Genomic DNA, 13778 nt, shown 5'->3' with positions numbered 1-13778 from the left:
AGGAAATGAATACAAGGGCTGTTCCAGAGAAGACCAGAACACTGCCCTTGGTGGCAGGTAGTTCTAGGCTTGAGTCCCTGCTCCACTTGCTAGCTGTGTGGCCTTGTGCAATTCCTAACCTCTCTGAATCTCAGCTTTCTACTCTGCACATGAGAGTAATAAAGAACCACCCTCAGGCTGTAGGGAAAATGAAATCAGTTGATACACACCACATGCTTAGAACAGAGTCTGGCACACAGCACTCAATAAATGTTGGATTTCCCCCCTTCTGTTGGGCCTTAAGAGGCCTACATTCCCAAATACATGCCCTCTAATCTCCCCTGGGATGCTGCTAGAGCCACCTTCCTGATGCTCCATTTCATTCAGTGTCCCTCCACTGCTCAACAACATTCCATGGCTCCCCAGTACAATGTCTTTAATCTGGTTGCTCAAAATCCCCCATAACTGGGCTCCTGCCAGCCTCATCTCCCAGGAAGGAGAAAACAAAGGGATGGCAAAGCTGGAAAGAGTTTGAGGAGACAAACCTTCAGATGTCAACTGAAACGTCACTTTCTCCAGACCCCCTGAGACAGGTCAGCACCCCTGTTGTCCATTCTTGTGGCATCCTGACCTCCACAGCAGTACCAACCTCAGTCATAATGTGAGGATCATTTGTGCTGGGAATATACCATCCATCTCCCCCTCCACAGGTGAGCTCTATGGGGGCAGAGACTGGTGCTAGGCATATAGTCCCTTCCCAATAAGGATTTGTTAAATGAATGAAGAGATGGATAACCAGTCAGCAACCTCCCAGGCCAGCTGGGCTGAGGACCCAGAGTTTTTCCTGACAGCCAAGTTCTGGTTCTTAACCACTGAGAGGGCTGCAGAGTTATCGAGACAGGAGAGTTGAGCACTGGGCCAAGCATCACTAGACACTTGTCACACCCGCAGCCAAAAATTGTATTGCAAACTTGATTTGGGTTCAAGTAACAGCAAGAGTTAATTCTTCTTGGGTGAAGGCGGGTCCCTCGAGCTGTCAGAGATTGTCTGAGGTGAGATGTTGAATTGGGGGGGGGCTGAAAAGGAGGAAGAGAGGGGAGGATGCTAGTAGCCCAGGTTTCTGTCCACTCAGCAAGCATCCAGGCCCTGGCTTTCATCCAAGCTGGGAAGGGTTAACAGCGCTAAGTGGGGCCTGGGTGGGATAAGGAATGAGGAAACCTCAACTCTGAGACCAGGGGAGGGGACTGTCCTGGTGAGGGGTCGATAAGGCCCACCGCTCCCCCGTGAGCCATGGAGACCCCACCCACCCAGCTCCTCCTGCTGGAAGAGACAGTTTGCCTCTGGCAGTGGAGGGGGGGGAACCACCCCGGATGCCTGGGAGGGCTGGGAGGGCCGGCAAGGTCGTTCCGGCCCATTTCTCCAGGTTGGGGATGGGAGAAGCTTGGAGCCCCCTTGCCTGCAGTTCCCCAGCTCTCAGGTGGTGCCTGACAGCATGTAGCTTGATTCTGGGAAAGCTTCCATTTTCCAGGGGGTAGAACAGAGGCCCAGAGAGGGTTAGCAGCTGCTCAGAGCCACACAGCAAGTCCTGAGCAGGCAAGCTTCCCAGTTCCCAGAGAACCCTCTCACCTCTGCTACACATGGCGCGCGCACGCGCACACACGTTTTCTATTACCTTGCCCCTGCCCATCTCCCCAGCCACATGGCCCACCTCTTCCCCTCCTTCTACTCTGACCCCTTCGTGCAGTTTCAAATCCTGGCACCTTTGCCTGAGCTGCCCCTTCTGCCAGTAATGCTCTCTCTCACCGCCCTGTGCCCAGCCACCTGGTGACCTGGTCATCTTTCAAAACGTAGCTCAATCGTCCCTTCCTTCAGTCAGCCTTCCAGGATTGTCCCTTCTCTTCCCACCTACCTGGGAAAGTTGGTCACTCCTTCTGCCAGGTGGGTCTGTACTTGGCCAACCCATCCATCCATTCTCAAATCACACTGCTTTTTCATTCTGCCATGTGCACACCTGTCTCAGCCTCTGGACTTCTGTTGCTCCAGTTCCTGACACTAGACCTGACCCTTACTGGAAATGTTTGATGGATTGAGGTAGCCCCCATGCCTGCCCATCCCTCCCCAAGGCCAGCTGTTATGTGAGCTACTAGAAATGGATCAGATACACCAAAGCCACTGCATACTCGGGCAGTTCAACCTAGTGTTCAGGAACACAGCCTTTTATTTATTTATTTTTAATTGAAGTATAGTTGATGTACAGTGTTGTAGGAACACAGCCTTTTGAGATCAGAAAGATCTGGGTTTGAATCCCATCTCTGCTACTTTCTTGCTGTGTGACCTTGGGTAAGGCACTTGCCCTCTCTGGGCTTCCCTTATCCTTTCTGTAAAATGGAGACCATAATCTCCACCTCATAGGGCGGGTTAGGAGAATTCTCCTAGATGATACGTGTCGTATATATGGCATGGGGCTCAGAGCAAGTGCTTAATACATAGTGTTGCCATAACTCTGTGAGTTATTTCTGGAAGCCCATTTCCCCCCATCCTCCCTCCTTTCTCTGGCCTTGCGTCATTCACCAAAGTCCCTGTTCTTGCTGTGTTCATTTTTTTTTTTTTTTTTAAAGGAACATTTATTTGGCTGCGTTGGGTCTTCGTTGCTGCCCGGGCTTTCTCTAGTTGCGGCGAGCGGGGGCTACTCTTCATTGCAGTGCGTGGGCTTCTCATTGTGGTGGCTTCTCATTGCGGAGCACGGGCTCTAGGTGCGTGGGCTTCAGTAGTTGTGGCACGCAGGCTCAGTAGTTGTGGCATGCGGGCTCAGTAGTTGTGGCTCACGGGCTAGAGCGCAGGCTCAGCAGTTGTGGCACACGGACTTAGTTGCTTCGCGGCATGTGGGATCTCCCCAGACCAGGGCTCGAACCCGTGTCCCCTGCGTTGGCAGGCAGATTCTTAACCACTGCGCCACCAGGGAAGTCCCTCTTGCTGTGTTCTTAACAGGGAAGAAGTAAAGCCACGCTGGGTCTGCCACTGCCTGGCTGTGTGATCTTGAGGAAGTGACTTCACCTCTCTGAGCCTCAGTTTCCTCCTCTGTTACATAGGGATGGTAACAGTGCCTGCCTGGCAGGGTATTCTGAGAATCAAAGGAGTTAGTGCTTGTAAAGGACCTAGCTTAGCACCTGGCACGCACTGAGCACTGGCGGGTGAAGACTCAAACTCACCATCGTCTTCTGCCACTTCTTCCTCCACGTGTTTCTTCTGCCATTGCCCACCTCCTCCTCCTGCCTCACCCACAATCTACAGCCAATGACTTGGCCTATTTTCCCTTCACTGTTAGGAAAACCCAAGGCCTCCGAGATGGCTGGACAAGATCCTTCATGTCCTTCGGCCTGCCTCCGTCCTCAAGCGCTTCCACGGCCAGTGGTATCCGGCTTTTTCTTTAGAGAACCCTCTTCTTCCAGAAGAATCTGGATCCCCAAAATATAAGGCACATGAAAATGGACGTGCTTGGCTAGAGGGGTCAGGGGACAGGGAGCCACACCCCTCAATTCCCTGCTTGTCCCCAGGCTCCATCTGAGCACAGCCCCAAACTTCCATTTAATCTATTGACCCTGCCCCCTCCCACCTTGGGTGGGGGGACTTCTTCATTTTTCATCTTGATATAATGTCGTTTCATTTTTCAAATTGAAGTATAGTTGATTTAGAATGTGTTAGTTTCAGGTATATAGCAAAGTGATTCAGTTATACATATATATATATATATTCTTTTTCAGATTCTTTTCCATTATAGGTTATTACAAGATATTGAATATAGTTCCCTGTGCTATACAGTAGGTCCTTGTTATTTATCTATTTTATATATAGTTGTTTGTTCCTGTTAATCCCAAACTCCTAATTTATCCCTACCTGCCCTTTCCCCTTTGGTAACCATACATTTGTTTTCTATGTCTATGAGTCTATTTCTGTTTTATAAATAAGTTCATTTGTATCATTTTTTTAGATGCCATGTATAAGTGATATGGTATGATATTTATCTTTGTCTGACTTACTTCACTTAGTATGATAATCTCTAGGTCCATCCATGTTGCTGCAAATGGCATTATTTCATTCTTTTTTATGGCTGAGTAATATTCCATTGTGTATACCACATCTTCTTTATGCATTCATCGATCAGTGGACATTTAGTTTGCTTCCATGTCTTGGCTGCTGTAAATAGTGCTGCAGTGAACATTGGGGTGCATGTATCTTTTCGGACTAGAGTTTGTGTCTTTTCCAGATATGTGCCATCATTCTGATATCCTTTTAAACTTGCAGAAAAGTAGCAACAGTAGTGCAAGGAACTCCCTTATACGTTCACCCAGATTCTCCAATTATTTATATTTTGCCCCATTTGCTTTATCTTTCTCTCTCTCTCTCTCTCTCTCTGCACATCTTTTCCTGAACCACTCCCATTTTGCATATGGGAAAACTGAGACCCAAGGAGCTGCTTCTGGCCCCTACCTCCATGGTCCAACATTAGAGGCCCAGAACCTTGAGATCTACAAACCTGTCAAGGGCCTACAGAGATATTTGAAACCTGAACTCACAAGCAAATCGACCACAGAACACCAAAAGGCAACTGCAAACTCAAAATTAATAAATGTCTGATTAAATGTCTACAACATGTTAGTGAGTCAACTGCTATCCAATGGCACTTGTGTTTAGAAATAGAAAAGCACAAATCACAAGGACACGAAAAATTTATTCTTCATAAACCCCATATATGTGAATTACTTTAACACCTTTTCAGATACTTTTAGCAAAAATGCATATGTGTAATGGGATCCGTAGCGACATTTTGAGGTTTGCCATGGTGTGGGGTGCGGTCCCCATAACGTCAGAGGTCCCGGAGCCTTCAAAGGCCTTAAAACAAGCTCTCTTGGTCCATAGTCCCTTGAGTCTCACTCGTATTGGGCATAAGATGAAGATTTTTCCATGTATTTTTCCAAGGAGGCTGTATGTACCTTTTTATGTGGGTCATAAAAAAAAGTTTTTTAAATTTAAAAACATGGAGCAACACGAGAAATTCGTCATAGCAACGGGGCTGCCTCTCCTATTTTTAAAAAGTTAGCTGTTCCCTCCTCCTCTTAGTACAGAAAGTTTATTTTCCTGCTGGGGCCTCTGACTCAGAGGCAAGCCCAGAGCTCAGTCTGCTGCCTCTGAGGGAGGGCTGGGGGTCCTGCTGACGCTCAGGAGCCCCAGGCCTCAGGTCCCCTTCAACTGGCATGTCCTCCAGCCACCCAGATGCCCCTGACATTCCTGGTCATCACCCGGGCTTCCCTCCCTGTGTTCATCCACATACTCCCACCTAGGAGTGCGTCTTCAGAACAGCCCACCTTGTAGGAGCACAGCTGGACGACTTGAGCTGGTTCTGTAAATATCAAAATACTTCCTGGCCAGCTGGGAAACCCCAGCTACACAGGACCCTCTCCTAGGACCACCCTCTGATCCAAGAACTAAAGGGGCAACAACAGGCAAGCGGCGGGCCCAGAATCTTGACTCAGGGCTGCCTTCTAATTGGTCAGAGCCCATGTCCTCTCAGATGAGAGAGCAGATAACCCCATAGCCTAAGGACTTTGACAGCAACTGAAGGAGGTTGAGAGCACAGTGTGAGTTTGAATCCTGCCCTACCACTGATGAGCTGTGTGACCTAAGGCAAGTGGCTTAACCTCTCTGTGCCTCAGTTCCCGCTCACGGGTTGTAATAGTGACAGTGAGTTGTGGTGGGGATGACTTCTGTTAACCCAAATAAGGTACTTAGCATAGCACCTGGCACATAGCAGACTCTCAATAAATGTTTATTATTATTATCATCAACATCATCATCATCTCCTACCTCCTATCCTTCATAACACTTTTTGTGACCATCTCTTAGGAACAGAGCAATAAAATCAGAACCTATCTGATCATCTCTTAGGAACAAAGCAATAAAATCAGAATCTATCTCCATCAATTACCAGCCAAGTGACCTTGGGCAACTTGCAACACTAATTACTCATCTGTAAAATAGGGATAATAATAGCCCATAATATATTATATTATTATAATATAATAAAACATACTCAGATCTTGGCTTATGATGAGTGTTCCTAAACACTGGCTGTTATTATTATCAAGGGTCAGAAAACTAGTACCCATAAGCCAAATATGTAAATAAACATATTTTATTTTTGTTTATTTACAAAAACACTGCCTGTTTTTGTAAATAAACATTTAATGGAACACAGCTACACCCATTCATTTATGGATCATCTCTGGCTGCTTTGATGCTATAACCACAGGGCTGAGCAGTTGCAGCAAGAGACCGAATGGCTCACAAAGCCTACAGTATTTACTGTCTTGCCCTTTAAGAGAAAGTTTGCCTGATTTGTATCATTCATACCTTCTTTAACAGCAATAATTACAGTACATATACATTTTGTCTCCCTCAGTGGACGATACATGTTAAGATTTGCTTTCCAGGGACCACATAGCAACCCATGGTTGGGTTCCAGTGGTCCAAAAACCTCATCAAAGTTATTCGCAGTAGTAACGTATGGAGAGAGGGTCCCATAGCTTTCATTGGCTACTCAAAGCCTGTGACCCATGAGAAGGACACAGTCACAAGATCGTGAGCGTTTGTTTTGTTTTGTTTTTGTTTTTGTTTTTGTTTGCGGTACGCGGACCTCTCACTGTTGCGGCCTCTCCCGTTGCGGAGCACAGGCTCCGGACGCGCAGGCTCAGCGGCCATGGCTCCCGGGCCCAGCCGCTCCGCGGCACGTGTCCCCTGCATCGGCAGGCGGACTCTCAACCACTGCGCCACCAGGGAAGCCCCGGATCATGAGCGCTTGAGGAGCTGGCCCGGGTCTAAATCAACAGCCTCCTTTATTTTCCCGGGTTTGCCTGTTCTCAGACAGTCCTGCTCCAGGGCACCAAGACATCGAGGCTTCATCACTAAGATTTCTCTCTGTGCTGCTGTATTGCCTGTTCTGAAACAACTGGCTGCCCCCTGGTTCAGAACCCTTCGTGTTCCTTTTGTGTGATGTTGGGGTGAAAGAAAGGAGGGCCCAAGAGCTCATTTGGAATTTGACAGAGGAAACCTGTGAATTATTCACCCCAGAAAGATGTCTTCCTATGTCCGACTGGACTCACTCCTTGGAGGCAGACGGGAGAACCTGCCATTCCTCATCGGTTCAACAGGATTTTGGTGATGTGGTGTAGAAAACCGCACACAAAGTCATTTGTGGACCTCCCAGATCTGGAGGATCTTGGTGGCCACGCTCCTCGGCTTTGTTTTATGCCCACAGATGTAACGCATTGGTTTTGGTTTCCACTGTTTGAGGCGTGTTGGTTCCCCAAACCCTAACTGAGCTCTGATGTCCATCTAAAGCACCAGGCTGGACTCAGCAACCCGCAGCCCCTGCCTTGACTGGAGGCCATCATACCCGGTGCACCCTGACACCACTGCCACCTGCACGTCCCCTCTTCATCTCTGTCACCCTTGTTTCTTCCTGACACACTGTCAGTGAGAGCCAGAGGAGGAACACCCTGCCGAGATTCAGGGTAGCCCAGGTCAAGTAAGGACAGAAGTTCCTCCCCCAGATTGCAGGCTCCAGGGCCGGGACCATGTCTGTCAAACTTTCTGCTAAAGCTGGAGCATCTCAAACAACCCCAGCAGAGAACCTAGGAACCGATGTTCAGATGGCAAAGTCTACAAATCCCGCGGTATGAGGAAGGAAATCCTTGATCCGGAGGCAAGCTTCAGGGTGTTACATAATTATAATAACACAAATATGACACGGCATCTTTTTTTTCTCACTTACCGGAATATAACAATGACTCTGAACTTGGGATCCATGGCCCCCCTAGGAAATCCATTGGTGGTCTCTCAGGTGGACATAAACACATAAAATCACGTGTGTGTGGGCACAGATTTTTCTGGGGGTGGTGCTTGTCCAGCATTTTCATCAGATTTTCAAAAGAGTTCCAGAACCTGAGATGGTTGTAAATGTGAGATCATAAATCTGATGCATAGCTCCGTCCCTACTGTCTCGTACTGTAGCCAGTGCATGATAGGTGCTCAAGACGTGTTTGCTGAATGAATCATTCACTGAATGACCTTTTCAAACCACAGGTTGCCAAACTGTCTGATAATCAGATTTTTCCAATTTTCCCATCTGGAATTTGGGAATCACTTGAATGGATTCTTTTTCTGTCCCAGGAAGGGAGAGTTACATTAATGACGGAAAGAAGATTGAGCAGCGAGTGACGTTAAAGGGTGTCCACTGCCGGCCAGCAGAGTGTTCTCAGAGCTGCCATTTCCTGCTCCAAGCACTGAAGCAGCTCCCCAAGGAACTTTACAAAGAAGATGCTTTCTCATCCCAGACAGTTGTCTGCACACAAAAGTAATGAAACTGCATCTCTTAAAAGACAGTCTGGGATCTAATTAGCCATCTCTTCTACCTAGACTTGCCTCTGATCAACCCCCCAAATTTTTCCCCAGACCAGCTAGAAAATACACATCTTAAAATGCAGTGAATTCGGTAAAGAAGTCTTCCTTTGTAAATAATAGTACCAGAGGCTGCATCGACTAGGCACTGGTAGGCATTATAGGGACGGGTGGTGGGCGAAGGAAGGTACACGGGACCATTACTTTTTTGGAAAGCAATCTTGTAAGAGGCGTCAAAGCATTCACAATCTTAGGCAGAATAGTTGCCCTTCCAGGACTTTGTCCTAAGAAGAGCATCAGAATTGTGACAAAGATTTCTTCACAGAGACATACAGCTTAACATGATTAAGAACAGCAAAGAAACTGAAGACAATGTAAGTCTCCAGCAGCAGGTGTTAAACAATGTTTCATACTAATATGAAACATTAAATCAAGTAAAGTCATGTCTTGAAAATACTCTTGAAACTGCCTAAAAATTTAAAAGATTTTGTTCTTCAAAGGATATCATCAAGAAAGTGAAGACAAGCCACAGAATGGAAGAAAATGTTTGCAAGTCATACCTGACAAGGGACTTGCATCTAGAATATTAAAAGAGCTTTTATAACTCAATATGAAAAGACAAATAACCCAATAACCCAAATTAAGGATGGGCAAGTGATTTAAATAGACATGTCTTCAGAGAAGATATACAAATGGCTAATAAGCACACGAAAAGACGTTCAATATCGTTAGTCATTAGGGAAACGCAAATCAAAACCACAGTGAAATACCATTTCACACCCACTAGGATGACTGTAATAACAAGTGTTGCAGAGGATGTGGAGAAAAAGGAACCTTCACACACTGCTGGTGGGAACATAAAATGATGCAACTGCTTTGGGAACATAGTCTAGCAGTTCCTAAAAAGGAGAAACAGAGTCACCATAGAACCCAGCAATTCCACTCCTAGGGATACACCCAAGAGAAATGAAAATGTATGTCCCCACAAAAACTTAGACACAGATGTTCATAGCAGCACTATTCATAACAGCCGAAAAGTAGAATAAACAAAATATGGTCTCTCCATACAATGAACTATTGTTTAACCGTAAAAAGGAAATGAAGTACTGATAACTGCTACATTGAGGATGAACTTTGAAGGTATTATGCTGAGTGAAAGAAGGCAGACACGAAGAGCCACATGGTGTAGGATTCCATTGATATGAAATATCAAGAAGAGGCAAATCTAGAGACAGAAAGTAGATTAGTGGTTGTCAGGGATTGGAGGAAAACGGAGAATGACAGCAAATGCATACAGTGTTTCTTTTTGAGGTAATGGACATGTTCTAGAATTGCCTCTGGTGATAGTTGCACCAAAATAGTATGTTTTGTGAACATACTAAAGACCAGTGAAATAAGCACTTTGGGCAAATTGTATGTGAATTATATCTCAACAAAGCTGTTTTATTTGTCTTATTACACAATGAATATCATTTATTAAGTGTATTACATATAAATGTATACTGATAATATAAATATATATAAGTATAGATTAAGTATATATATGTAATGTGTAAATATATATTAAGTAAATGATTCTTGGTGAATATTATATAAAAACACTCTCTTGAAATAGTAGCCTTATAACTTTTCAGACCTACCCATCAAATGGTAAAGAAGAATGAATGCACAGCTCTGAGGGTCTGGGGTAGAGCTTAAGCCACTGGAACATTTTTCTCGGAAGCTTCGTGTTTTAGTTACAAAATTCCAGCCCATTTTGCCTTCCACTTCAAAATACGGCCATGTTAATTTTAATATAAAAAATTATTTTCTCCACATCCATGATAAAAGCAGATATAAAGCTCTGTGTACAGGATGGGAGTACACGAGTGGGTGGGGGAAACGGAAATGCATAGGTCTGAAGAGAAAAAAGACTAGAAAGAAATATGCCAACGTATTAGCAGTGGTTATCTCCAGGTTGTGGAATTGCAATCTTTTAAAACTTCCGGACACCTTTTTTCCTTTTCCATATTCACAATGGATGTTGCATAATATTAAAGAATAAACATTTTTTTTTAGTCCAACAGATGACACCCGGGAGGGAAGACATCAGGCAATGTTTTTCTGGGGATGCTTGGCCTGGCCCTCCCTCTGGTGGGAGCACACTCACACCCCTGGGATCAGAGCTGGGCTGAGTGGAATAACACGTGCCCTCATGGAGGCTCCCAGCATCCCTTGCTTTCTGCAGGTGCTGGCGGAGAATGTGGACTTCTTTCCAGAGGAGAGATGAGACCAGAAGCTTTGCAAAGTTCTGGGAATAAAGACAAGGAAGATCATCGTTAAGTGACAACAGCTGGAGGAGGTAAATAAGGACTGGACCAGATGTCAGGGACAGAGCTCTGAACTGGGTGGACACCAGGAGACAGATGTGAGTTCGAGCTCCTGCTCTGCTTCCAACAGGCTGGATGACCTTAGTCAAGCAAGTCACCATCTCTCTCCAGGCCTCAGTTTCCCCCTCTTTAAAATGAGGCCACTGGGTCCTAGTTCTGATGGTTTGTGATTCTATGGTCTCACATCTGCCATCTTTCTTTCTACCATCCATGTAACAAACAACTGGAAGCTCTTCCTATCGACAGCCCAGTACAGCCCCTGCCCCAGGAATCTCAAGGGCCATTCTGCCCCCAAAGGCAGTCTCTAAATTGAGTGACACTTTTCAATCCACCTAATTGAAGAAGACTTTCCAAAGAAGGCAGTGTGAGCAAATGGCATCCCCACCCTCTGCACCCCTGAACCTGGTCAAGCGTGAGGATATTTCTTGAGCATCAACCAGCACTGGTTCTATGCCAGTGAGTAAGACAGACACTGTCCTGTTTTCTCGGAGCATAGAGGATCAACCATAACTACCAACTACAGACCCTGTCTCCTGCTGCAGAGGGGGATTCACGTACAATACTTTTTTTTATAAGCTTTCACATCAACTCTTGGAGGCTGATACCATTATTCACATTGTACAGGTGAGAAAATTGAGGCCAGAGAAGTGAAGTGCTCGCCCAAGGTCACAGATCAAACAAATGGTAAAACCAAGGTTCCAACCCTGGTCAGTTATACTTCCAAGATACCTGGGATTTATCAGTGGTTTTTCTTTTTTTTTTTTTAATTGAAGTATAGTTGATTTACAATGTTGTGTTAACTTCTGCTGTACAGCGAGTGATTCAGTTATACATATATATGTTCTTTTTCATATTCTTTTCCGTTAAGGCTTGTCATAGGCTATTGAATGTAGTTCCCTGTGCTCTACAGTAGGACTTCGTTGTTTATCCATCCTATATATAATAGTTTGCATCTGCTAATCCCAAACTCCCAATCCTTCCCTCCTCCAACCCCTCTCCAGATTTAGCAACCACAAGTCTATTGCCTATATCTGTCGGTGGTTCTTAACTTTACTGTTTAGGCAGAACAAAAGACCCTAAGACCTACCCTGATCTCGACCTTGGTAATGTCGTAAGAAAGACCTGGAGAAAAACAAAATCAGTTAAAATAAACTTGACGCTGAAGCATCAGACTTGCTATTGACTTTATAAGAGCAAGCTATGAGCTCGTGCAAATGAATTTACATGATAAAAAAATACCCGATAATATGAAAAAGACACAAAATACATATGGAATCACAACATGAGGAAATTTTTCTTTCCAATTCTCTTTCAACCCTTCCAATGACACCTAGGAAAAAGTCTCCATTTGGTGCTAACAGGTCTTCAGCATCCTCTCCAACACTTGCCAATTTCCCTCTATAACAAAGAAAGAGCAGGCTTCAGGCTCAGAGCCCACAGGCAACAGTATCCAGCTAACATTTAATAATATTGTTTTATTGTTTATGGGGGGCAGCGATATTTTATGGTTACCTCCTATTCGAGGAAAGTGATAACTGGTTTTCTATTTACTGTGGTCATATAAATTTTCCTTTTGAGCTACATTTACTGATTTTTTTAATGAATAACTTTACTCACATTTTTTATGAGTAGATTTAAAGAAAAATATTCAATTCATGACACCATAGAGGTGGTATACAAGCAGGGCAAAAATTAAAACGGTGGCATTGGAACAATTGAGGCTTGAGAAACACTGCGCCATGAAATTAAAAATAACCCAGCCATGTAATTTTATTGTCCTGAAAGTATATTGCAAGTTACCTAAATAGCACAAATTCACAGTAGCCCATCACGATTAAAGCAGATTTTTGAGGGCTTACGTATGCAGTTTCTGTAGCAACAGAGATATAACTGAATCATATTCAAACCACTAGACCTATGTGCCTGAAAGTCTAATTATTCGAAAATTATAGACCTGAGAAACACAGCTATGCCTCACCGCACACCACAGGTTTGACCGAATACCTCATGGTAATTGGATAAACCCCATCTACATAGAAGCCATGTGGAAAGGAAGAACCCTCCCCCTCAACTGTGGCACCCTCAACCACCTGTGTATGTGGAATTACATTTATTCATTCACTCACTCATTCAGTCATTCAACCGTTCATTGCAATGTTTACCTAGCCCCTGTGATATGCACTGGAAATACAAGGAAGGACTGCAGCGAGCCTCCAGTCCAGAAGGGGGCGCCAGACATGAAGCCCAACTTCACATGCCTGAGCGCCTAAGTGCCAAGTGGGCTCTGAAAAGAGCATCATCCTTTGAAAACAAGTAACAAAGGAACTTGCCTACCCTATGGGTAGTCAGGGAAGGCCTCTCGGAGGTAGTGACCATCAAGTTGCCACCTAAAGAAGGAATAGGAATTAACTACGGGAGGTGGGAGAAGAGAGGGATAAAAGGGCAGGTGTGTCCATGTACGTGGATGAGCTTTCAGGTCCCACGTGCCCCTCCCAAAGTGAGCATCTCACCCTGGTGCCATCACCCAAGCGTGATCCTCGGATTCAAAGATACGTAGTTCATGTCTTGAGCCTAAATGCAAGCCAGCAAGTGTATCTGTTGTTCAGTGGGGAAACGGCTATCCAATCCCAACACTGAGGAAAAACTGAGAGATGGTGAGTGGGTCTCCAACACCAGCCTCCCTGTGGGATTTGAAAGAGTGATTCTGACCACTCAGAACTTTTATCGTAGGCAACAACATGGTGGATCTCAGCCAGGGCTGCACTTGGAACTCTGGGAAGTTTTCAAGTCTGCAAGCCCAGGCCACGCTCAGGCACAACCAAGCCACGCCCAGGCTATTAAGTTAGACTCCCTGGGGGTGGGGTCTGGTGACCAGTAAAGTGTAAAGCTCCCCAGGGGAGTCCAATTTGTGGCCCAGGCTCAGAGCCACATAGGGAACCTAGCCTTATGGAGGATTCAAATCTAGAAAAATTTACT

Source organism: Physeter macrocephalus, chromosome 19 (assembly GCF_002837175.3).
Source record: "Physeter macrocephalus isolate SW-GA chromosome 19, ASM283717v5, whole genome shotgun sequence".
NCBI lineage: Eukaryota > Metazoa > Chordata > Mammalia > Artiodactyla > Physeteridae > Physeter > Physeter macrocephalus.
The sequence above is the reverse complement of the archived record's forward strand: the minus strand, read 5'-3'. Positions refer to the sequence as shown.